The sequence below is a fragment of the Podarcis vaucheri genome (genome assembly GCF_965113315.1).
Source record: "Podarcis vaucheri genome assembly, chromosome: 5".
Lineage (NCBI taxonomy): Eukaryota > Metazoa > Chordata > Lepidosauria > Squamata > Lacertidae > Podarcis > Podarcis vaucheri.
This window is the reverse complement of record NC_138763.1, coordinates 103,666,974-103,692,168: the sequence shown is the minus strand read 5'-3', so window position 1 is coordinate 103,692,168 and position 25,195 is coordinate 103,666,974. Positions and strand designations below refer to the sequence as shown.

At 41.4% G+C, this 25,195-nt stretch overlaps 1 protein-coding gene across 3 annotated transcripts in view; it reads right to left on the bottom strand.

Annotated features, from left to right (window-relative positions):
- Positions 1–25,195, bottom strand: part of LOC309532705 (uncharacterized protein) — a 187,706-nt gene that overhangs the window by 119,863 nt on the left and 42,648 nt on the right. The window lies entirely within an intron of this gene.

Here is a 25,195-nt window from a genome sequence, read left to right as displayed (position 1 = left end):
AGCAAACTTACTGTACAGTTTTATATTGCTTTCAGTTCTAACCAAATGTAGTTGATTTACCTACGATACAAGTTGGTCAACGGTATTTTTTTACCCAAGCTTCAATGAACAGTATATGAGAACTATTTTGAAAATCAGCACAGATGGGTTTTAAGTCATGGCAGAAGTCCAGGACTTCACCACGCTTGAAATGGATAGAATTTAGGAAGAAAAACGTTATCTAGGTTGCATTTCTCTCTGGATTGCAAATCTGTAGTGGTTCCATATGCAGCAAAACTGATACCGAATGCAAATACTAGCAGGTCCCTTATCATGTAAGGGAATGTCAAAAGTTATTACTACCAAATAGCTGTATATCTAGCAAATGAATTAACAATATTTACCGCATTTGTAAAATGACTTATTCGGTGTGTTTGATCTGTTTAGGACTGATAATTTTTAAAATGTTGTTAGGTTCATTTTTATAAATAACCTCACTCCATTTATACTAAGGGTTATTTGAAAGGCCTTCAGTATCTCTCCTCTGTAGGTACAGCATAAACAAATCTCATTTCTCTAAGATTTACTTTATCCATTATAAGATCCCTAGACAAATACTCTATTAAAAAATGCAGCAACAAGAGATTACCCTTTAAAAGCACGGTAACTTGACTACCATTCAAAACATTAATATAGTTTCTGTGATGCAAGATACTCCTACAGCAGGCATTTTCTTTAAAAATTATGCTTATTTAAACACAAATGTATTGACAAAAATGTAGACAAGATGTAATTTCATTAAGGCTGCCCTCACTATGATTTATTTACTTAATTTGTTCAAAGTAAACACCTCTAGCATTTTGCCTTTTCTGAATCATATCTTTCATTTTATAACTTCCTGCATTCAAACCATCACCATGTTTCATGTGAGGTTTATAGAGGGAAAGGAAAAGAAAGGGCAAGTCAATAAATTAAGGGAAGGCCATTTGAGATACAAAGGGCCATGATTAGGAGACAAAAAAGGTAAAAATTGCCTTGCATAAATGTAAGCAGGAGCGTCGGGAGGGGGGGGGATTTCCCACCAGGAATTCTTATAAAGTGCTTTCAATAAGTCTGCTGTGGTTGTTTTTTAAATGCTTATTTATTTGTGTGTTTTTTTACAACTGTTACAAGGATTTCTATAATATAGCTGGTATCATTCCGAAAGAGAGGAAATGCTGCAGTGAGAAAACTGAGCTCCCTTTCCCTGGGAGCTGGCACTCGGCCAGGCACTCAAAAGCGAAGCCCCCCCCCCCCGCCCGCCCCGCAACTCAAATCACGCTCTTCTGATCGCGCTTCTGTCACCTCGAAATGACACCAAACTTTCCCTTTCCACACCTCCCCCCACAGTGCAGAATTGGGGGCCCCCAAACCCAAACTCCCTGCAAAAGGAAGTCCGGCGGGGAGCTGGCAGGCCGGGCAGCTGCCGAGAGAAAGCAGCTCCGGCTTCTCAACGGCTGCATTTCCCCGCCTCTTTTTGATTTTATTTTTCAGGCTTTGACGCTTGAAAGTCTTCAGCTTATGAACCCGAACCCCCCCCCGCGCCCCACCTCCCTCCGCCGCCCTTCTTAGTCCACCCTCATTTTCTTCTCCTCCCCATCTCGAAGGTTCCGGCTCTTTGTTCGCCTCCTCTCTTTTTCCAAGCCTGCAAACCCAGTTGGATGCTCGCATCTCAGAACCGGGGGGGGGGGGGGACAGGAATGCTGCATCTCTCCCCCCCCCGCCGCCCCACCTCGGAGCAAGCATCTTCATTACCCCCCCGCAGCAGCCGCGGGCGGGCCAGGCCTCTTCCCTCTGCCCAGGGCTCGGGCGCGCCGACCCAACCAGGCGCGGGTTTCTCAGGCTGGGAAGCTGGCGGGCGGCCAAGGCGGCGGGGGTCAGTCAAGGGCAAAGGAGCCCCCCCTCGTCCGCGGTGGTCTTTCTCTGAAAGCAGAAAATCCCCCCGACCCTTCGGAAGTTGGCTGGCTGGCATCGCCCGGGACCGAAAAACACTGCGCGCCTCCCTCCCTCCCTCCCTCCGCGCAGCAGAAAACACAGACATCTAGTCCTGCGCTCTGCGAGGGGAAGCAAGCAAAAACCGGCCTTTCTGTCTGCATTTCTTTGGTTCCTTCGGGCCTGGGCACATGCACACATCCACCTCCATGTTTCACCCACGCAAGCTCTGAATAAGAATTAAAAAGGAGGGGGCCGGCCGGCAAGCCTTGGCTTCAAAACGCCACAGGACAGCCTGGAGGCTCATTAATAATTGCGGATGGCTTTCCATTTCCATATTGAAATTGCGGAGCAGTGTATGGTTAATTAAGAAGCAGAAAACAGCCCTCCCTTCCCCCTTCCCAAGCACACAGAGAGGGAGAAGGGGAGAGGGAAGGCTTCTGACAAATCTGAATTTTCAAAAGGTGAGATGGCAGCCAAGGTGGCAATTCTAGGACACGGAGGACAGGATGTCCAGAAGGGTGGCATTTGAGTGATGTCCAGTTATTATCCTCCAGGCTGAGGCAATGTGATGTTAAAGTGTCAAATACCTAGAAGGTATACAAAATATATATCTAGATTTTTTCTCTTGTTCCCTGTGTTCTTGGATCCAATGACATCTTAATTGCAATAAGTGACAAATTGCAGAGGCTGTTATTATCCTCCAAACCAAAGTTCTTTGCAACTACTTGTTTCATTTTTTCTCAAGATAATTCAGTCTCTCCAATTAAGTATATTTCCAAAAAGAAGACAACATTTACTGTGTTTGGATCACATCTGATTAATCCTCATGAGCATCTTGAGCTTGCTCACTTGTATAGAACAAATATTGTTACATAATACTGTTAGAAAGAGTAATTACCTACATGCTTCCAATCACATAGAAAATAGCAGCAAAGGCAAAGTGATTTTCGGTGGGAAAACAGCATTGGGAGAAAAGAGGTAACCCCAGCACTGCCACCACCACTCTCCCAACACCATCAACCTGCTTTCTGCAGCTGCTATTCAATTTGTAAAATTCAGACCTTTCTGAATTTTTAATTTAACTGCAGCTAATTTAACTGCAAGTATCCAGGTTTCTCACTGTCACTGCTTAACTTCATGAATTTCTAGCTCTGTGACATACTCCCATACCTTGAAAATCTCTGCCAAGTTAGCATGTAAAGGTCCTTCCATGAGGAGGCCTTCCTAGATCCTCGTCACTCTTGCCTTGTTCTTTTCTCAGCTCTTATTTTTTATACTTTGCAACACAGGATGGGCAGAACGACTGATTTAGGCTGCCTGCTACACATGTTACGTGTGTCCAGTCTGGAAATCAGTGCACTCTAACTGAAACCCATGGGCCCAATCTGATATTGGATGGAATTTGGGAACATCCTTAATGTAAAAACAACAACAAAATCTTGTTTTCTTTTCCCTCTTCACTGCAAGAACCACCAGTTTTATTAGATATAGCTGAGAGCTGCATATGTTTATTGACTTCCCTGCCCCAAAACACTTACAGTCTAAAATGTGACACCAGGAAGGCAACCGAGGGAGAGGGCAAGATGGAGGCAATGTTAAACCAAAGAAGAACATGTCTTTGGTTATACCATGTATTAGCACACAGAGAGTTCTAACAAGTTCTACCAAAGATGTCACAGAAAGGGAAGACAGATAAAGAGGTGGCCTCGTGTTCCTGGAGCCAGAAGCAAAAATAGGGTTGAATCTGCTAAGAGATACTCAAATTGATTAGGCTGATTGTGCTGGAGGAGAAGATGTCTGGGTGGAGATATATCAGGAGATAGCCAGGCGATCCTGGTTCTCAGATGTAAGCTGATTCAAGTGACTTTGACAGTTCTCCAACGCTTTATTCTTATTCTTATTCCCAGCCCATACAGTGCTGCCTTCAGATGTCTTCTAAAAGTCAGATAATTGTTTATTTCCTTGACATGTGACAGGAGGGAATATTCAAAAAAACAACCTGAAACATTCTTATTAGGTATTACTGGTTTGGATATCCCCCCCAAAAACCAGGAAAACCTTTCTGTATGCTACCACAGCTGCGAGGGTTATAATAGCTACACATTGGAAAAGCAGGTATGTACCCACCAGATATAAGTGGATACAAAAGCTAACGGAGTCTGCGGAGTTAGACTACTTATCAGAAAGAATCAAAGATAATTCCAAACAGGAGTTTGTCGCAAATTGGAATTGTTTTAAGGAATACTTGAGGAGTAATTGCTGCAATCTGAAAACGGTGACGGCCTTTGAGTAGTTTCTGTGGATAACAATTTTAAAAGGAAAATCGACAGATAAGAAAATATTATAAATAAAAAGACAAGGGACAAATATAGGCAACAAGTTTATTAGTACAAAATGGAAGAGACGGGAAGTCATTTATTTATGAGGAATATTACGATTTTAAAATTACATCTTTTTTCCTTTTTGTGTACAGTAATACTTGCCGATCTATGATAATAATTATGAACATACTTTGAAAACAGGAATATGTATAATTGTAAGATGTAAAGTTATGATGTAAAGCTATACTTGTGAGTAATAAAAGAAAAACTAATTTTTAAAAAAGACATCTGACAGGAGGATGTTTCACAGGGTGGGCACCACACTTGTCTCGTCCCCTGTGGCTTCAGTTCTCGCGTTGAGGGAACATCCAGAAGACCCTCAGAGACCCTCAGAGATGTCCAGGCTAAAAGATATGGAGGGTGGGACTTGCCTTCCGGTCTACTGGGCTGCGGCCGTTTAGGGCTCTAAAGGTCAGCTCCAACATGTTGACTTGTGCTTGGAAACGTACTGGGAGCACTGTAAATCCTTTCCCTTTTTTGTCACTGCTGCCACAATTGGAGGGCTCTTTCTGTAAGCGTAGGCCTCAAACTGGGGATTACTCATCCCTAACTTACAGTTTACGATGGAAAACATCATTTTCCAGCTAATCTACTTTTTCATTGTATTTGAATAGGAAAAGGTGGGTTTAATCAAAATTAAAGTCACAAATTACTCAAAAGTATGTTACTCCTCCACTTTTTCCCTTTAAAGTGGCTGCAATTGAACTGTATAATCTTGTGTGACTAATGCTTTTATGCACCTCTCTGACATTTCTAAACTCTTGCTTTGCACGAGCTCTTGTGCAGCCACAGTCTGATCCTACTCCTGAGTAAGTCCCACTGTGTTCCATGTAGCTTACTGCCAGGTAGGTGTGCACAGGGTTGTAGGCTCACCATCTTTGGATGCTTGTTAATACAGTGGAATTTAAAAGACCATTCATCTCTACAAACCATGTTTAAAATACAAATATTTTTATCACCTGATATTCTCAATATAGAGACAGAGCAATGGCTATAGGGTGTAGAAGAGGAAACCAGAACAGTTTCTCTGACCACGAGACTAGTGGAAGCAGCTGCCGGGTGACAAATCAAGGGGCTATTAGGAGTAATGGGCAGATCTGAGCCATAGGCACAATCCATGAGATGATTTTCTTTCGCAAGACCCATAAAAATGAATGGGAGCTCTGCAAGATGGGCCTTGCCCCTTAGAACCTCCACTTATTCCAGAGGTAGTGGACTCTTTTTCACTGAAGGCTTTTCAACAGAGGTTAGAAGCTGCACACACACAGGACAGGGAGTGGTATCTAGAAGTGAACCCTTTTCTTATTTTCTTGACTGGCAGATGTTATTCACACAGTGGGTTGCTTGATACCATTGCCTATTTCATGAACAATGAAAAGAAACTGGGAGCATACAGTTTCCCCCAAATGAACAATCATTTATTCCATTGTATTCTTTACAGCGGGGAAGGTTAGGTCAGGTGTGAAGTGTGCTGTCACAAGGTTTGATGATGGTCCAGGAACACCATCATAGTCTGTAAGGTTTTTAGTTTCTTAGAAATATTACTCATTTATTTACAGAAGGGGCATGGCCAAGGATAGGAGGGATAGCTTTAAATGGACATGAATAATAAAAAAGGAATGGTGAGGCTAAAAGATGAGCAGTGTTTGTAGGACCTTTCTTCATTTTTAATTTATAATTTATTTTACTTCAGGCACTGATTTGTAGTGGAGATTCTTCAGCAATTGCTTTTTGTAGCACATGGCATAAAAGAATGACTGTCTATTATCTGAAAAATATGACTCCATCATCTCTACATGCTGGAAACCATTTGTTTCCATGGAAACCATTGCTTGTAGCAACAGGTTCTCTAGCCTGTATCACCACTTAGTTTTCATGCCTGAGATTTTCTGGAAGTTGCTCTAATTGCATATCTTTATGGTACCTGCATTTCTATGCATGACTACTTATCTTCTGCACTGATGCATAGCTAACATTTTATTGTTTTAACCATTCTGCACAAAAATGCAAAATAAGAATGTGTGTGTGTGTGTGTGTGTGTGTGTGTGTGCTTCTTTTACATTGCCAGGAACTATTTATATTGTTATTGATATCAAGACTCTCTAATGGAAAGTACAATTTTAGAACAGTTGTCCCAAGAAAAGTATAGCCAAGAACCAGGGCTAATGATACAGGCTATATTTAAGCAAAAAAATATATGAAGCAGATCTTCTGTATTATGTTCTCCTATTGAATTTTGTGATACATCCTAGAATCATAGATGAATAAGGGACAAACTACATACTACAAGATCTGATGTCTTTTTCATCCCTCCAAAGGAGCTGCAGGTTGATGCTAATTTGACAAGGGAAAGTGTACTGTGTGGGTGGAGGCTTAACCCCTTTCCCTCACCTGTTTCTCTGATCAAAATCCCCCCCTCCTCCGACAGCTACTACTAGCCTTGGTAAAGACCATATTTTTACCTCTACGATATCAATACACATGGTGTGTGCTGCGAAAAAGCACTGCAAAAACAACAACAACCTCAGTGTGATCTATGTATAATTGCATCAAGATTCATTTGTGTAATACTACCAATCTTGTAGGGACACGGGTGACGCTGTGGTCTAAACCACTGAGCCTAGGGCTTGCCAATCAAGAAGGTCGGCGGTTCGAAGCGGAGTGAGCTCCCGTTGCTCGGTCTCTGCTCCTGCCAACCTAGCAGTTCGAAAGCACGTCAAAGTGCAAGTAGATAAATATGTACTGCTCTGGCGGGAAGGTAAACGGCGTTTCCGTGCGCTGCTCTGGTTTGCCAGAAGCGGCTTAGTCATACTGGCCACATGACCCGGAAGCTGTACGCCGGCTCCCTCGGCCAATAAAGCAAGATGAGCACCGCAACCCCAGAGTTGTCTGTTACTGGACCTAAAACAGTCAGGGGTCCTTTACCTTTACCTTTTTACCAATCTTGTGCACTGGTAAAATGCCAAACAAAAATAAACTTTATGTACATACGCTGCTTTTGCAGTGTTTCTTGAATGCACACAAATGCACAAGTACATTGGTAAAAGACTGCACATTGGTGAGAACACTTTCTCTGTTTTAAATCAGTCATGGCCTGTGCACTCCTATGAGCTAGCAGAAGGTAAACAGACAAACTCTAGCCATTCATAGGTTGACAGCAAGAGGAACTTTACTTGCACATGAAACTCTGAATACTGGGCATGAGCTGTTAAGTGCATGTAAACACACTGATTGCCATGGGACTCATAGCAGTTGCTGTTCTAAAACTTGCATCAGACACATGGAACAGAAGATGGAAGGAACCTCAAAGTTCACAGGAAACACGGCAGCTTATTGAGGCAAACACATATTTTCTCAAATACAACAGAAACTATTTCTGGAAAGGAACAGCTTAAAAAAAAATGTCATGCACTGATACTGCTGTGTTGCATAATGGAAATATATTCCTGCCCATAGTTCCCAATTGACAGAGACTCTGTGATTCTTTGCCAACTGTGAACTACATGCCTGCATCCTATAGTACTGCCCAGCCCTGCAGATTGCTTGTGTATAACACAGCCTAGAAGTATAGAAGGCGAGGCAGGGAAAGTGTGCCAATTATGACTCAGTCATGTCACCTTAAACACTTGGAGTGGGGGGGGGGAGGCAACAATTGTCCTTTCTCCAGTCTTAGCTGGTTCCCTGGGTGTCACAACAGCAACCCCTTTCCACCACTAATCCTGCATCTCCCTCTACCCAGCTTCTGCGGCCAAAGGGAAGAGCTCTTTGAATGAGCAAGGAAAGCTGCGGTGAACTGTGCTTTGTGAGAAGTGATAAAGAAGACACAATTTGAAGGCACTCAGGTGTGCAAATACATGACAGATACTGACATCCAGTGATTTTCCACCCCAACCCCATTGTCTTCCCAAAACTGCATGGGACACTAGCCAACAGGTTCAGAAGCACAAAAATGTTCTACATGTCAACAGGTAAACCACACACTCTAAAAAAATGTTTGGTTTATGTGTGAAAAAGGCTTCTAGAAATATCCACCAAAAGCTTCTTTTATAGTGGCCACATGTAATATCCAATAAGTAAAATCCAACAGAAATATGTTAGTGAAAATTTTAGTCCTAAATCACCATCAAGCTGAATTTAAGCATTGGATTTCCCTGGAAGAAACTACCGTATTTTTTGCTCTATAAGATGCACCAGATCATAAGACGCACCTAGTTTTTGGAGGAGGAAAACAAGGGGAAAAAAATATTCTGAATCTCAGAAGCCAGAACAACAAGAGGGATCGCTGCGCAGCGAAAGCAGCGATCCCTCTTGCTGTTCTGGCTTCTGGGATAGCTGCGCAGCCTGCATTCACTCCATAAGACGCACACACATTTCCCCTTACTTTTTAGGAGGGAAAAAGTGAGTCTTATAGAGCAAAAAATACGGTATTTCCTTTGAAACCATGGAGGCTTAAATGTACTGGTCTGTGTTCCTGAGATTAACAATTTCCCTGGGAATGATATACTCTGTGTTTTTATTAATCAATTTTTAAAATCAATGACTTGTTTGTTTGCTTCCATTGCTTTTGGAACAATGTAAAGTGCGCACATGCCTGCACATGTGCGCACACAAGCACACCACTCCACCTGGCTAATGGTCATTAGCTGCTGCAACAAAACTTGAGTTAATTGTTTCTTCTAGGAAGAAAGAAACAGGACTAATAAACTCGATGGTGGTGTCGCCAGAGTCACCACCATAGCACACACAAACACAGTTTCAACGCAGCCCAGTCTTTCCCAAGCAGACGGCATACAAATGCTCTTGGGTCTCTCCATCCCTCCCCCCTCCCTCATTCTCACCACTTGTTTTCTGCTGCCAACCAACTGCAAGGAGCGTCTTTTGTTGTTCTCCTCTGCCCATCGATTATCAACACCATAAAAACTGCAGCTTGGCACTGGTGGCCAGACGGATATGCTAATTCCAGAGCACCCAGTTGAAGTCTTGGCATCCAAATGGCCTCTGTCTGCAATTTCACCTTCCATTCAACATTTTCCCACAGAGGTTGGCAACTGACAGAACCTGTCTGCGTGCGATGAATTGAATGTCTGGGGTTTTGTGCTTTGTATTTTTTTATACATGTTCCATGTGGTCATGAAAACAATATTTTTTTCTATTCTAGTTTATTAAATTGTTGATTTAGATGAAGGGGAGAAAGCACAACATTAAAAAAGCACAATATTTTAAAAAAACACCCTGATAGTCAGCATTACCTTATTTACTGTGCGATAAATGTTTCAACCTAAGTGTTCCTAAAAGCGCTGCTGTATATATGTGTATGCCTTATTATTAATGAGCATAATTCAGCAATGAGTGTACACAGAGCTATGAGTGTACGCAGTCACCTTTTTCTGAGTCAGTTGTTGGTGGAGGAGAGCCTTGTTCAGCTCGCTTTTTGCAGCAGCCCTACACTTGCTTATGGATCAGAATACAGCTCCCAATCAGATGACACACATCTCTGGATTTTGCAATGCAATTTCGGTGCACAAAGGTGCACACAAAAATATGCACATTACGATTAAAGTGCATGTAAAATGTGTTTTTAACACACACAAAAAGCACATTGGAAAATGCATACTTTGGGGGCAATGCATACTAAAAAATGCAAAGCAGGACAAAATAGATCTATGACTGCCAGAAAAATGAGACTGGACAGACTTAAGAGGATCTGCCGATCCTTGAGGGAGACCATTTAATCCAGCACTGCTTTACCTGACTGGCAGAAGGTCTGTGAAATCTCAGGCTCTGCCCTACCCCACCCTCCATCCTTTTAACGCTCCAGCATTTAATATATAAAAAATGGGGTGCATGAGTTAGATAGTTATAGCACCCATATTTTCACACCAATGCAAGGGCATCCCTCCTCCACTCGAACATTACTAAATATGCTTTTCTGGCTGTTGCTTATCAAACTAAAAATAGCAGCTTACTTTTGTTAAAAAAGACAACCACCACAAGGGTGTTCGACTAAATGTTTCAATTTACAGTGGATCTGGCTTTACTTAGCTGCTGCTACTCACACACATGTGACAACATTTGCTTTCTGGGTATGCAATTGTGTGAGGGTGGAAGGGAAGCCATCTGCTGCCATTTTGGGTCCACAAGCACACATTTGCACACATGTGCACTACAGTCAAAAAGTATCAATCAAAGATTTGATTTCTAGACACGCAACCTCTCCCCAAAAGGCAAAACGTCAAAATGATGCTAGTGCTTTAGAAGAGATAGGTAAAAGAAAATAGGTTTGTCTTCTGCCAAATGTGAGCTCTACCGCAAGCAGTGGATTCATTCCATTGAAACATCACTTGGGGAAAGACAGGAAGGCCACCCCCACCCCCACCCCCATGTTTTTGAGCAAGTTATTATCTAGCAACATCTATATTTCTAGATATTTTGAGGTATTAAAATGTAACCACATATTTTCTTCAGAGAAATGTTGAAGGGTATGCAACCAATGCTCTTTAGAAGGTTTTCCTGCCATTTTTGAATATGAACAGAATGACTTTTTAATCTTTCTAAGAATCCTGTCTCCTCCCCGGCAAAACCTCTTCTTACAACACTGAAAGCTGAAACGGTGCAAGCGATCGTCATAGACGAAAAAGCAAAAAATACTAAGTCATAACAATTCCCAGTTTTAAGTAGACCAGCAGAGCAAACCTAACCCTGCCTGGGGAGGAGGAAAGAGAGGAAGCGATCCCAGTGGCACAGCCACCACCTCATCCCAAGCCCTGTTGGTTTCTGCCAGCCGGGGAGGAAGCGAGGACAGTTCTTGCTGCACGACCTCCAGGCAGCCACAGCCGAGGGGCCCGAATCAGGCAACAGGCTGGCAAAGAAGACAGTGGACACTTGGCCACCCGGCACCCATCCCTCAAGCGCCCCACTTTGAGCCCCACACTGGTTACAGCCAGTGGAGGCTCCCCATATGGCAGTGTCCTGTCCATTCAGGTGGAGGACAGGCTGCTATCAGCAGAGACCAGTATAGAGAGGGGGGGGGGGGTGCTTCATCGTGCCCCCTTCTTAGAACAAAGGAGGGGAGGAAAGAGAGAGATATGGATAGCAGAAAATGCTTTTATACCTAGTTAGGCTTTGCTTCAGTTGGGGCTGAGGAATAACAGAGTGGGTAAAAAGATATGTGTTTTATTTAAGGAATTAATAGCAAAAAATTATTAACTTTGCATATCGTACACAATAGGCAGGAATCACCTGCAGCTCTAGGAGCCCGTTTTTGCCAAGAAAAGCTGCTTCTATGATAAAGTCAACATGACTTGAGAGGGAAATATGATTTATAATCATATCAATATCATGTTTACATTGGACAATTAACACCCTCCTTTGCCTCAAAAAGCCATTAAGAATAAAAGAAAAAATGTAAAGGGGGGAAATGTGAGAAGAAATCAAGGTCTGCCTATGCTTGGATCACAGTCTAAGATTTCTTTTGATCTGATGCCACATCCAAAGGCAGTTTTAAGGAGCCTCCAGCACCCTAAAATATACTCGTGATTATGAAAGTATTTTCAACCACAGAAAGTACATATGACTTCAAACTAAACAAAATTAAAAATGAAATAGCAGACTTTTTACAAATTGTTTTCCTCTAATCTCAAAATATGGCAATACCATGGTGTGTTGGGTTTGTCTTGCTCTGGTTCTGCTGGAATGCAGAATAATTCTATTCAGCAGTAGGCCTGACTGCATTGAATGGGCTGACTCCCAAAGGGTGCAGAATTCCATCCTAGATCTTCCTTTAATGGTTCTGGGTGTTTCTTGATTAGACAAGTTACTTGCAGAGGCAGTTTGTCAGATATACTGCTCTGCAGGGTGGGGGGGTGTGACTGTGAGAGTTAAAAACAAATTGTCAATTGCATGGACATAGAGAAGCAGACTGAGAACTGAGAGTTGCTGGCTGAAGTTAGTAGGAAACGGGGGGGGGCAGCCTTGGAAGTAGGGTGTGGGGTATGTGGTTGCACAGTTTATTCTCTGGGAATCTCTAGGATTGACAAACTATGCTCTGTATTATATTTGTAAATCTCCAGGGCTCTCCTATTCAAAGGAAAACAAGCCCTGGATAGCTGCTCCTAGAACTTTTCAATATTGTACTCAGAAACAACCAACAATGCATAATGCATTCCAACAGCACATGAAATATTCTGTATTTTATATCTTCTTATGGAAGAAAGTGCAATTATGACAAAAAGAAGCACTGATCAGCTACATGGGGTGGAATCCAGCAATAAGTGCTCCTACACAAGTTTCATAGAATCATAGAATCATAGAATCATAGAGTTGGAAGAGACCACAAGGGCCATCGAGTCCAACCCCCTGCCAAGCACAGTGAAGAACACAGTGCAATTCTTGAAGGGCTCTTTTCCAATGAGTGTGGGTCACGCAGAGTGGCCATTAGTGGTCAGTGGGGCAAGGGCATGCACTTGACTGCCCATTGCCAACTGTGGCTTAGCAGGAGGGAAAGGACGGAGGTGCCTGCAAGGTCAGCACAGTGCAAAAGCACCAGCAGAGCCAATCCACTGATCCTGCCAGTGTGTTTGCACCATGCTGACCTTACCCCTCCTAGTAAGCCACAGCGACACTGCTGAAAGATTAGATCAATGCTCCCACCCCACCAAATGTTATGGCAGCTACCCATCATCAAAAAGGAGGACAGTTTTGCATAATATATACAGTGGTACCTCTAGATGCGAACGGGATCCGTTCTGGAGCCCCGTTCGCATCTAGAAGCAAACGTAACTAGCGACGGCACATCTGCGCATGCACGCATCGTTTTTTGCTGCTTCTGCGCATGCGCGTGGCGGCATTATGAGCGTCTGTGCATGCGAAAGCGTCAAAACCCGGAAGTAACACGCTCCATTACTTCCGGGTTGCCGCGGAGCGCAACTCAAACACACTCATCCCAAAGCACATTCAACCCGAGGTATGACTGTATGTGTTAATTTACAAAGCAGTACTAAAATTTAAACAGAAGTACAATATCTTTTACTATAATTGGGAAGACTATAACCAGATGACCTACGTGCCTATTCAATCTATGGTATTGTCCATTGACATATTAACTGTTCAATATACTGAATTCCATTCTTACGGTTCTTACAGTGATATGGATTGGGCAGGCCATCAAGCAGAATATGTCTTTGAATTGAGGACTGTAAAGCAGGATATATGCCACCATGACCAAAATCAGATATGTTCCACAGAACAGAGCGTTTTAAGAGATCTCCATAAGAAAAGGTGAAATGACAGAATTTAACTCAGGCCTCCACAACTTGTGGCCTATCGGACAGGTCTGTTGGCCTGCCATGACGACTTATATCACCATGACCTTAATTCCTGCACAGTCACAGATGGGCAGCAAAACCATGTTCACAAAGCCACCGCCAGGCCACAAAATGTAGCTTGAGGATGTGGGGGAGGCAATAGGAGGCTGCATCAGGGCCAACATAGCAGACAAGAGGCAAATATATAACTCTCCACTGACCGTAGTGTGACTTAATTTTGACTGGATCATACTATTATTTATTACTCTTAAAAACAATTTTTATTTTGTACTGTCACTATTTCAAATCAAATATTTATAGTTTAACTAATTACTACAATATATTGTCACATCATTAGTATTAGCATTATGCATGCACTGCTTTACAAAATATTATAAAAACGCGTATAAATCCCAGTCCCAATAAGTTTATAAATTGAATTTCAATCTCATAGCTACAAAATATATTTTTAGTACAATCCAAGCATTCTTTCACCCTCTCGATTTTATATCATCTCCCTCTCCATTTATACATATTTTATGAGAATTTGCTGCTCATGATGCTGGCAGGCATGTCCAAAGTCCGTTTCGGGGGCCTAATCCGGTCCGCCGGTCGGTTTAATTCATCTCCTGTGGCAGTTTATTTCCTGGGGTAAAAAAAAAAAAGCACAACAACTTCAATCCTAAAAAAAAGGTTGGCCCTTTGGGCGGCCCTCACGGCCCTTCACTTCATCAAATCTGGCCCTGTTTGAAAAAAGTTTGGACCCCACTGCAGGAATTCTTAATATCAACATATCAATAACTTGCATTATTTATCATTTGGCAGAAATTAATGTTATGGGCTTGTTATGGGAGGTTACTACTGTAGATCTGATGGATAAGAGACAATTGATGAATTTCCTTAGTGTCTGAAACAAGGACATTAAAACCAGGGGTTTGCATTGAAGTAATTATAACTAGGATATGTCCGCCAACATTATTTTTACTTTGATTAATTTTCCACATTGTCACTAAAAGAATGAAATGTAAATAAACTGGTACATTACCCATCCCTAAACATCAGCACTTTTTGAGAAACTGAAGAAAGCTTAACACAACTTAAAATTTAATAAACAAAGGCTACAATTTACTATCACAAGAAAATGCCATCTCTTAAAATTTTCATTTTTCTCTATTGCATTATACAACACTACCAAAATAGCTTAAAAAATTTAACAAGACGGCCCTTAACCTCATTTCCTTGATTAAAATTGGCGTCCAGCAACTAATCATGGGGTTCCATACAATACACGCCTACTCAAAGTAAGTCCCACGGCGTTCAATGGGACTCACTCCAAGGTAAGTGAGAACAGGGTTGTGCTCCTGTACTCAGTGGGGCTTACTTCTGAGCAGATATGTATAGGATTGTGCTAGGCATTGATTAATCTTCTAAATATTGCAGTCTGACTATAATGTAACACATACACAAGTGTGTGTTTAAGATAAAAATAAAGCACCAATTTTAAAAAGCAATAACAAAATTGGAAACTGTATTTTTTCAATAACAGAATCTGATGTTTGATCCTTTAAAAAGTTATGATGCATTTGTTTGCATGTGTATTAAATACGTAAATGGTGCATGTTCCTAAGTGAACAGTGTAACAGGACCTGATTGAGACAGCAGGAGAATAAAGCAATTGTACCTGAACATTTGTTTAGGGCAATGTTGTTTTGCAGCCTGTGCAGCTGAAGAGTTAAAGACATGGGCTGAATTCTAATCTGTGAATGAAAGGCAGTGCCAACCTGGCAGCGATTCATATATTCAAATGGGTTTCCTTGGCCGTTTCAAATGGAGGCATCAATGTGATATTCAGCCAGGGTCTCACTCGTTTACAGAAGCAGCCACCCTACCAAGTGAAGTCTCACTGGATGGAAAACAATTCATATTCTACAGAAAGCCTCTTTCAAGTAGATTCAGAATGGGAGAATCACTGCTTGCATTTAAATAGAGGCATTAAAACACCATGCTTGGCACATTTTCAGGTATCTGTAAGGAAAATCTCTGGGCTGCAGATTTCAGACAGTTATGGGATGAACTGGTTTTTGCAACTGAAACTGATCTTCTCATCAACTCAGGAGAGGGAGGGCGATCTGACATCAAAACCAATGCAAAATCCATTTCAAGCTCAGGCTAAGCCTCCTGGAAGCAGAGTTGCCAGTGTTTAATAGGATAGCACCTTGCCATGGTCTCCTTTAATCTGTGTGAAACTTCACAGTTTCAAACTGAAGATTTTTCTTTCAAAACCTCTTGCTTTATCTAAAATTAAAGTCTAGTAATGTTTAAAATATATATTTTCTTTCTATCTAGGAACCCTCTACATCCAACATAGCAAAATTTAACACCATTATATAAATGGTACATTTATATCATTATATTCCACAAAAATCTTGTATTGTAAGGGGTTCCTCCTCCACCTCCAATGCCAAAAACAAAAGGCTGTCTGAATTAATGCATGCCTGAAATAAAACGTGCTCTTTATCTGGCTTGTGAGACAGAAGCATGGCTTTTCTTCCTACATAGCTGAGCAGCCCCCGGTTCAGCTTTTAAACCTGCATGAACTGAAATACACAGTGACAACAACAGCATGGAGATTAAGCTCCTGCAAAGCTCCCAATGAAAACGGCAAATGTTGCCTTTTATTCATCTGGGTTCTTTTCTCAGAAGAGAAGAAATGTAAGAGGCACAGCACACAGGTGAGCAGTGCCCTCTCACTGTCTCTGGCTGTACTGACATCCAAGCAGATGCGGATTAGTATGGGCAAAAGGAAGAGGGTGAGAGGCAGAGAAGCGGGGGGGGGGCAGGCTGGCATCAAGCCATGTCCTCCATCTTAGTCCCAGCTGGTACCAGGCTCCCAAGGAACAAAGCAGCTCCAACTGCGCCATCATATATTCATGGCCGAGAAGAAATATACAAACCAGCCTGTTTGAATTCCTGACAACCATAGAAGAATGGTGCAAAAGCATGGTGATTTTTTTTTTCCAGCCAGCCTCCACTGACCTATAAACCTTTGTGACTGGAACAAATGCAAATCAAGCTGACTTGCTTCACAAGCTACTCCTGAACGGCTCTGAGACGGAGTTGTGTCTCACAGACTAACAATAGCCCACTGTCCCCCGCATGCAAAATACATGGTCTGGGGCAGGAGGGGTGGGGGTGAAACAGCTTTAGGAAAGCACTTGACTGAGACATGAAACCACAATCTTACAAGGGAACAGCCATCTTTCTTCATTCACGTTTCTTTGCATCAAATGCCTGCCTGCCTGCGTGCGTGGGCATGCCAGGGAAAGACAAAAGGCTGCCCCAGCACACTTGGGCAGCATGACAGTCTCCAGAAAGAAAAACCAAGCTCAGGGTCCTTTTAAAAACAGAAGTGGCTGCAAATATGAAGCAATGCTGGGGAGGGGGGGGGAGACTGCCTTGCCGTGAAATGCAAGCATATGTGGGGTTTGGAGGAGGAGGAGTGGCAATCTTTATCTCCCAGGTGCACAGAGCAGGCAAGGGGCTGAGAGGAGAGAGCCCAGGGTTGCTAGCATCTAATGAGTGCCGCTGAAGAGTGGCAACCCCATGCCAGTACTTCAGAATGGAATAACGGGCTTGGCCTCCAGGGTCCTGTAGGCCATTTCTCTTAGGCTTTAAACTCTCCCCGTTTGGTTTTAAGGTGTTAGATTAGATGATGATGATTTATTGAATTTATATACAGTCATACCTCATGTTACGTCTGCTTCATGTTATGTTCTTTCAGGATACGTCCCACGGTGACCTGGAAGTACTGGAAAGGGTTACTTCCGGGTTTTGCTGCTTGCGCATGTGCAGACGCGCAAAATGACGTCACGCACATGCACAGAAGTGGCAAATCACAACCCACGCATGCACAGACGTGCAGACGTGGGTTGCGTTCTTTTCATGTTGCGAACGGGCCTCTGGAACGGATCCCGTTCCCAACCAGAGGTACCACTGTACTGTCCTATACCCGGAGGTCTCAGGGAGATTCACATAAAAGGATCACAGTATATAAAATTAAATTAAAAACAAAAGAGCCACATATTAAAAGGGTATGGGATGTTGATCAGGTCCACCCAAGGCCTGGTTAAAAAGGACCATTTTTGCCTGGCGCCTAATGGTGTATAATCACCAGGCGAACTTCCCTGGGGAGGGCATTCCACAGAGGGGGAGCCACTGCAGAGAAGGCCCGTTCTCGTGTTGCCATGTAGATCAGTTTATTTGCCTTGTTTTACATGCTGCTTCAGTTGTACTGAATTGTTTACATTCTTTAATGGTGCATTTATTTGGTATGGGGATTTGTGCCTGTAATTGCTCATGCTCGGGTTTTTTTTTACCATTGTCTTCATCTGATATGTTTTGAACTGCTTTGAGCACCATTTTGTGGGGAAAGTTCACAGGAATACACAAATTATCTCGTAAATGAAGCATCTCTGCCCAGGAACACTGCTCTTTCAACTTTACTGCTCTCCAGTCACTCAAAAGTCTCTTGCTCTCTTGATTTTAGTTACTATGGTTCTCTTGTTAGACCTGTTTCGATTTGGATTCCGGTTCGGCGCCAGCGCTAATGGCTGCTCCCTCTCCGAGCTCCGGAGAGAGGACGGCTCTGCGAGTTCGGGTCTGACCCGCTACGGCAAGCGGGGGACCCCTAAAATCACAGGAACGGAGCCTGTGAACAAGGAGATTCGGTGGGCACCTGAAGCGCCCCCCTTTACCGCAGAAAGAGCCTTTTTAAAGGCTCCGGAACGACAACGGGGAGCGCGGTGCTGAGAATCGCTACCCAGCCCGCAGGGTGAAGCCGCGTCGCCATTAGTGGAGAGCGCCGATTCCCTTCCTGAATAATCTGGACAAAAAAGACCCGTGAGTAAGATTGAACCTCTATTCGTGTCAAAACTACTTGAAATTAGGCTGAAAACGGGAAAGGCGAAAATTAAGGAAGTCTGCCTTCCCCCGACTGCATGATAATTAAAGCAACGAAAGTTACTGAGCTGCATCCATATGGGATATTGTCTTTAACTGCTTGAATCCGACATTTGGACTTTGACTATCCCCTCTAGCTTGCAGGGCAGAGGGGAGGAATAAGTGATTTTATAAGCTGCATGACCAACTTAAAGGAAAGGGAACTCTCTGCAGCCTTCAACCTGGCACAAACTGCTATTAAAACAAAGGAACACTGAACTGATTTTAGACTCCTGTGAAAGTAACAAAGTGGAAGTCTCATTGCTTATTTGTTACAAAGTTTTGGGACTCTGTGGACACAATATATCAGGGAAGGCTGGGACTCTATCTATTGAGAAAGTGTTGCAATATACATATAGAAGCCTCCCGATAAATTTGCTTTTTAAATACTCTTTGCCTTTGTTTGCGGACATTTTGATTTGCTCCCTCTAGAGGGTAAATTAAAAGTTGCTACGCTTTGGGACAGTGGAATTTTCCTTTAGGAGAAGGCTCTCGTGGGAAACGACCTTGGGATATGAGTGGCCCAGCAGACGAGATAAGCACGAGAGCCAAGACAAGGCAATATCAACAACAGCTACAGCAACACAAGAAAAGAGGCTCGATCTCAGGCATAACCTCTACAGTGACAACAGGACAAGAAAAAGGTACAGCAGTCTCCATGGATGCAGTGTCGCAAGCCCTTCTTAAGATAAACCAGTCTCTGGAGAATCTAACAAAGCAGACGGCTGAAAATACCAAGAAATTGACAGAGAATTCACAGAAATTGACAGATTTAACAACAAGACTTGACCTGAATACAGAATCTATAAACAGGCTTACGCAAGAAAATTCTGCCACACGTCAAATTGCGGAGGAAGCCAGAACTATTGCTGGAGAGACCCAGGAAAAATTAGAACCGATTGCCAGGAAGGTCTATGACCACGACGCAACTCTGGCATTGTGGGAACTACAAAGAAAAGAAAGGAATTTGAAACTACGATCAATTCCAGAGGACGAAGGAGACAATCTTACGGACTTTTTAACGAAAGAGTTTGCTGATTCCTGGGAAGATCTAGAGGAAGACGAATTTAAAATTACAACAGCATTTAGACTGGGCAGAAGACAGAACAGAAAGGCGCCGAGAGACTGTCTGATTACCTTGAGATCGAAGGAGGAAAGAGACAAAATTCTAAGACTGCACTTTGAAAAGGCCTTACAAATTGGGAACTCACCGATACAGATCTTTAAAGACATTCCTAAACATATTTTGGACTTGAGAGCTTCTTATAAGGATTTGGTTTACCTGTTGAAGAAGAACACCATTCTCTTCAGGTGGGAATTTCCACAGGGACTGTCTTTTGACTATAGGGGGAAGAAGGTGAAAATAAAGACGATACAGGATAAAGACAGGTTCCTGCAAAGAAATCAAGAAGATTTACAGAAAGGAACTGTAGACCCAATTGCTGAGCAAAAGAGTGTAATAGACATCCTGAACCTTTCGTTTGGACAGAATCTTCCACCACCAACAGAGGAGGAACAACAATTGGGAGCTGTTGGAGGAATACCAGAAAAATAACAAGATGGCCCTGCAATTCCTTAGCTGGAATTGTAATGGGATGAACAGTCCTTTGAAGAGATGACAAGTATTCCATATTTTGTACAGAGAACAACTGGACTTGATTTGCTTACAGGAAACCCATATAACTAGAGCACACAGGAGACTGCTTATGAATAAAAAATTGGGACAAGAATTTATTTCGTCGGACAAAGTGAAAAAAAGAGGAGTTGTGATTTATGTAAAAGAGAAGTGGGCTCCAAAAATGATGTTCAAAGATGAACAAGGAAGATATTTAGCGGTGGAGATTCAGGTACAAGGAGAAAAATTTTTGATAATTGGGATCTATGCACCAAATGAAGGTAAAGCAGAATTCTTCAAAAAACTCCATGAAACTTTGACAGATTATTTGGAATACAATATGATAATCATGGGAGATATGAATGGTGTAGTCTCTACAAACATGGACAAGACACAAAGACTGACACTTACTAAAGAAGGGAGACTCCCGAAGACTTTCTTCGAAATGACTGAAAATATGGACTTAATAGACATTTGGAGAACAAGGAACCCTCTTGAAAGAGAGGGAACCTTTTTCTCCCATGCAAAGATGACCTGGACCAGAATCGACCAAATATGGGTTACTAGTGGAATGGCTCCGAAGATTAAGAAGGTAGAAATCTGCCCAAAAACCTGTTCCGACCATAACGCCGTGAAGATGGAAATGAAATTTACAACAACTGGTCAGTTTAGATGGAGAATGAATGACACCCTATTCCGAGATAGAGAGATCCACATGAAGGCCCAAAAAACTCTAAAGGACTATTTTGAAATCAATCTAAAGGGCGATGTGGAAAAAAGAGTGATCTGGGACGCAAGTAAAGCTGTGATGCGAGGATTTTTGATTCAACAAAATTCAATAAAGAAGAGAAAACAGAATGAGAAAAAGGAAAAATTTTTGGAAAAGATAAAAGAAGGAGAGAAAAAATTAAGATCAAAACCAAAGTCCCAGGAGATTTTGAGGGAGATTAAGTTGTATCAAACACAATATATGGAATTGATGAACCAAGAGATAGAATGGAAAATAAAGCAAATGAAACAAAAGACATTTGAGTCGGCAGACAAATGTGGTAAACTTCTGGCATGGCAACTTAAGAAAAGACAGAAATTAAATACAGTCACAAGTCTAGAAGTGGATGGAAAAAATATATCTAAACCCAATGAGATAAGAAATTGTTTTGTGAGTTATTTTAAAAAACTTTATTCCCAAGGATTACAAAATGAAGAGGACATAGATAAATTCCTTAATAAATATGGATTACAAAAAATCTCTCATCATAGCAAGGTGGATCTAAACCAGAGAATAACAGAACATGAGATAGAGGGTGCCATTCAGGACATGCAATTGGGCAAATCTCCAGGGCCAGACGGACTGACTTCCAGATATTACAAATCTTTAAAGGAATGGCTGATACAACCGTTAAAGGAAGTTTGTAACGAGATCTTAGAGGGAAAAAAGGCACCCGAATCGTGGAAAGAAGCATATATCTCACTCATACCAAAGACAGAGACTGAAAAGACTCAACTGAAGAACTACCGCCCAATTTCGTTATTGAATGTGGATTACAAAATTTTTGCAGACATTTTAGCAAAAAGATTTAAAAGAGTATTGATGGAGAAGATTCACAGAGACCAAGCAGGCTTTCTCCCAAAAAGACACCTCTCAGACAATGTTAGGAATATAATAGACATTTTGGAAAAGTTAGAGGTGAACATAAATACTAAAGCAGTTTTGATATTTGTGGATGCGGAGAAAGCCTTTGACAATATTTCGTGGAGTTTTATGAAAAAGAATCTTCATGGGATGGGGGTAGGACAAGGATTTGAGAATGGTATGGGTGCAATATATTCCGAACAAAAAGCTAAGTTGATTGTAAATAATGTAATAACTGAGGAACTTAAGATAGAAAAAGGAACACGACAGGGGTGCCCAATTTCCCCATTGCTTTTTATTTCGGTCCTGGAGGTGTTGCTGAACATGATTAGAGACGACCAGCAGGTTAAAGGTGTAAAGGTCGGAACCAAACACTATAAGTTAAGAGCGTTCGCAGATGACCTTGTTTTGACCTTGCAGGAGCCAAACACTAGTACAAAAAGAGTGTTGGAAATAATCCAACAATTTGGACAGGTAGCTGGATTTAAATTGAATAAACAAAAAACTAAAGTCTTAGGGAAAAACCTAACAGATATGGAAAAGAATAAGTTTCAAGAAGAGACAGGTCTGACGGTGGTTAAGAAGGTGAAATATCTAGGGGTTAATTTAACATCTAAAAACTTGAATCTGTATAAGGACAATTATGAAAAATGTTGGTCAGAAATTAAAAAAGATTTAGAAATATGGTCAAATTTGAGATTGTCAATGTTAGGCCGAATTGCAGTGATTAAGATGAATGTACTGCCTAGAATGTTATTTTTATTTCAAACTTTGCAGATTATTGACAAGATGGACTGTTTCAAGAGGTGGCAGAAAGACATTGCGAAATTTGTCTGGCAGGGCAAAAAGCCCAGAATAAAATATAAAATTTTAACAGATGCAAAAGAAAGAGGGGGATTTGCCCTGCCGGACTTAAAATTGTACTATGAAGCAGCAGCATTCTGCTGGCTGAAAGAGTGGATGCTCCTCGAGAATACAGATATCTTGGACTTAGAAGGTTTCAATAATGCATTTGGCTGGCATGCATATCTATGGTATGACAAAATCAAAGTGCATAGTGCCTTTAAAAATCATATTGTAAGGAAAGCGTTGTTTAATGTTTGGATGAGATATAAAGATCTGTTGGAAAACAAAACCCCTAGATGGTTGTCACCCTTAGAGGCTAAGGCCCACAAGAAAGTTAATATGGAGGTCGGATGGCCAAAGTATTGTGAGATCTTAGAACAGGATGGAGAGAAACTGAAATTAAAGAGCCATGAAAAATTAAAACCCAAAGTACAAGATTGGCTCCACTATTATCAAATAATGGAGGTTTTTAAACAAGACAGGAAAATTGGCTTCCAGGTGGAAAAATCAAAACTTGAGACAGAATTGTTAGAACCCAATACTAAGAATTTGTCAAGAATGTATAACTTGCTGTTGAAATGGAATACACAAGACGAAACAGTTAAATCAGTTATGATTAAGTGGGCACAGGACATTGGTCATAATATTATGTCTGCTGACTGGGAAAGGTTGTGGAACACTGGTATTAAATTTACGGCATGTAGTGCTTTAAAGGAAAATGTGATGAAAATGGTCTATAGGTGGTACATGACTCCAGTTAAGCTAGCAAAAATTTACCATTCGCCTGATAACAAATGTTGGAAATGTAAGGAAACTGAAGGTACTTTTTATCATCTTTGGTGGACATGCCCGAAGATTAAGGTTTTCTGGGAGATGATATATAATGAAATGAAAAAGGTATTTAAATATACCTTTCTTAAGAAACCAGAGGCCTTTCTCTTGGGCATTGTCGGCCAACTGGTGCCAAAAAAGGATAGAACTTTTTTCATGTATGCAACAACAGCAGCAAGAATACTGATCGCAAAGTATTGGAAGACACAAGATTTACCCACCTTGGAAGAATGGCAGATGAAAGTGATTGACTATATGACATTGGCGGAAATGACGAGCAGAATTCGTGACCAGGGAAAGGAGACTGCGGAAGAAGACTGGAAGAAATTTAAGATTTATCTTAAGAACTATTATAAACTTGATGAAGTTTAGAATGTCGAGATTTTACAGAGAGAAAGGGTTGCAGTAATATAAGATTAGATTAAGAAAGGACTATGATGAATTAGGATCGGAAAAAACATTTATAAGTTGCTATAAAATTTGGACATGAGGATGCAGAAAGGGGAGGTATGGGGAAGTCCGAGGAAAGAAGTTTATGAAAGGACATTTTGAAATTATATTTGTTTGTTTGTCTGTTTTTCTTTTATGTTTGTTTGTTATAAAAACTCTTGTAAAACCAATAAAAATTTTATAAAAAAAAAAAAAGACCTGTTTCGATTTGTATACCCTGGACTCAGTAATTTAGCAACATTGAAAAATATTTAAAAGTCATTACTTCTTAATGTTAAAGGTGTTTATTAAATTATTACACTTGCAAATGCATTCAGGTGTGCTGAGTGGATTCTCTGAGTGAGCAACATTTCCACTATGTGCACCTGGGTTCATTCGTATAATGATTTGATTCCTTCTGTTCAGATAAATGCAGGTGCGTGTACAAAATAGGCAGTAACAGCTATTTGTTTAATTTTCAGTTAAGAAGCATGGACTCAACAAACACTTATGGCATCAGAATGCAACTCACTATAGAATTTTCCAAAGTATAATACTTGATGAAGCATAATATACCACTTTAAATGAACTGAACAGTACACTGATCCATTCAAGCACCATATCCAAGCCTATGTACTTGACACAGAAATAATGATAAAATAAAATTATACACCCAAGCAATTCACATTCTTTCAAACAGTAAAATTTCCAAAAACTCTCCATATAAGGAGCAGGGAGAGTTGTGCAACCTCTTTGGATTAAATCCAAATTCTGAACCGAAACAACCCAACTGGACTTGGTTCAAAGTGGGTCGAGGCAGATCTGAATTTCGTCAAATTAATCCAAATTTATTCAGACCAACTCAAAACACTTTCTAAAAGAGCACAAAGGCCTGTCTCCCAAGTGTTGCAAAAATTCAAAACAAAACCATTTAAGAGGGAGAGGCGGAGGAGGAAAGCTGGACTTTGCTCCTTGATAGATCCAGCTTCCAACCCAGGGCTGGAATCTCACCCAACCTTCTCTAACCCTAGCGCTTGGGAGGAAGAAGGGTGAACTATTTTAAAAAGCAGTTTGTCTCAGTGCTTATTTTTAGGGTTGCCATATTTCAAAAAGTAAAAACCAGAAATGTAAAGAGAAAGAAGGTTGTTTTCATCATATGTGCTGGTCTTGTAGTAAGGTTACTGGGAAATGATAAATAATGAATTGA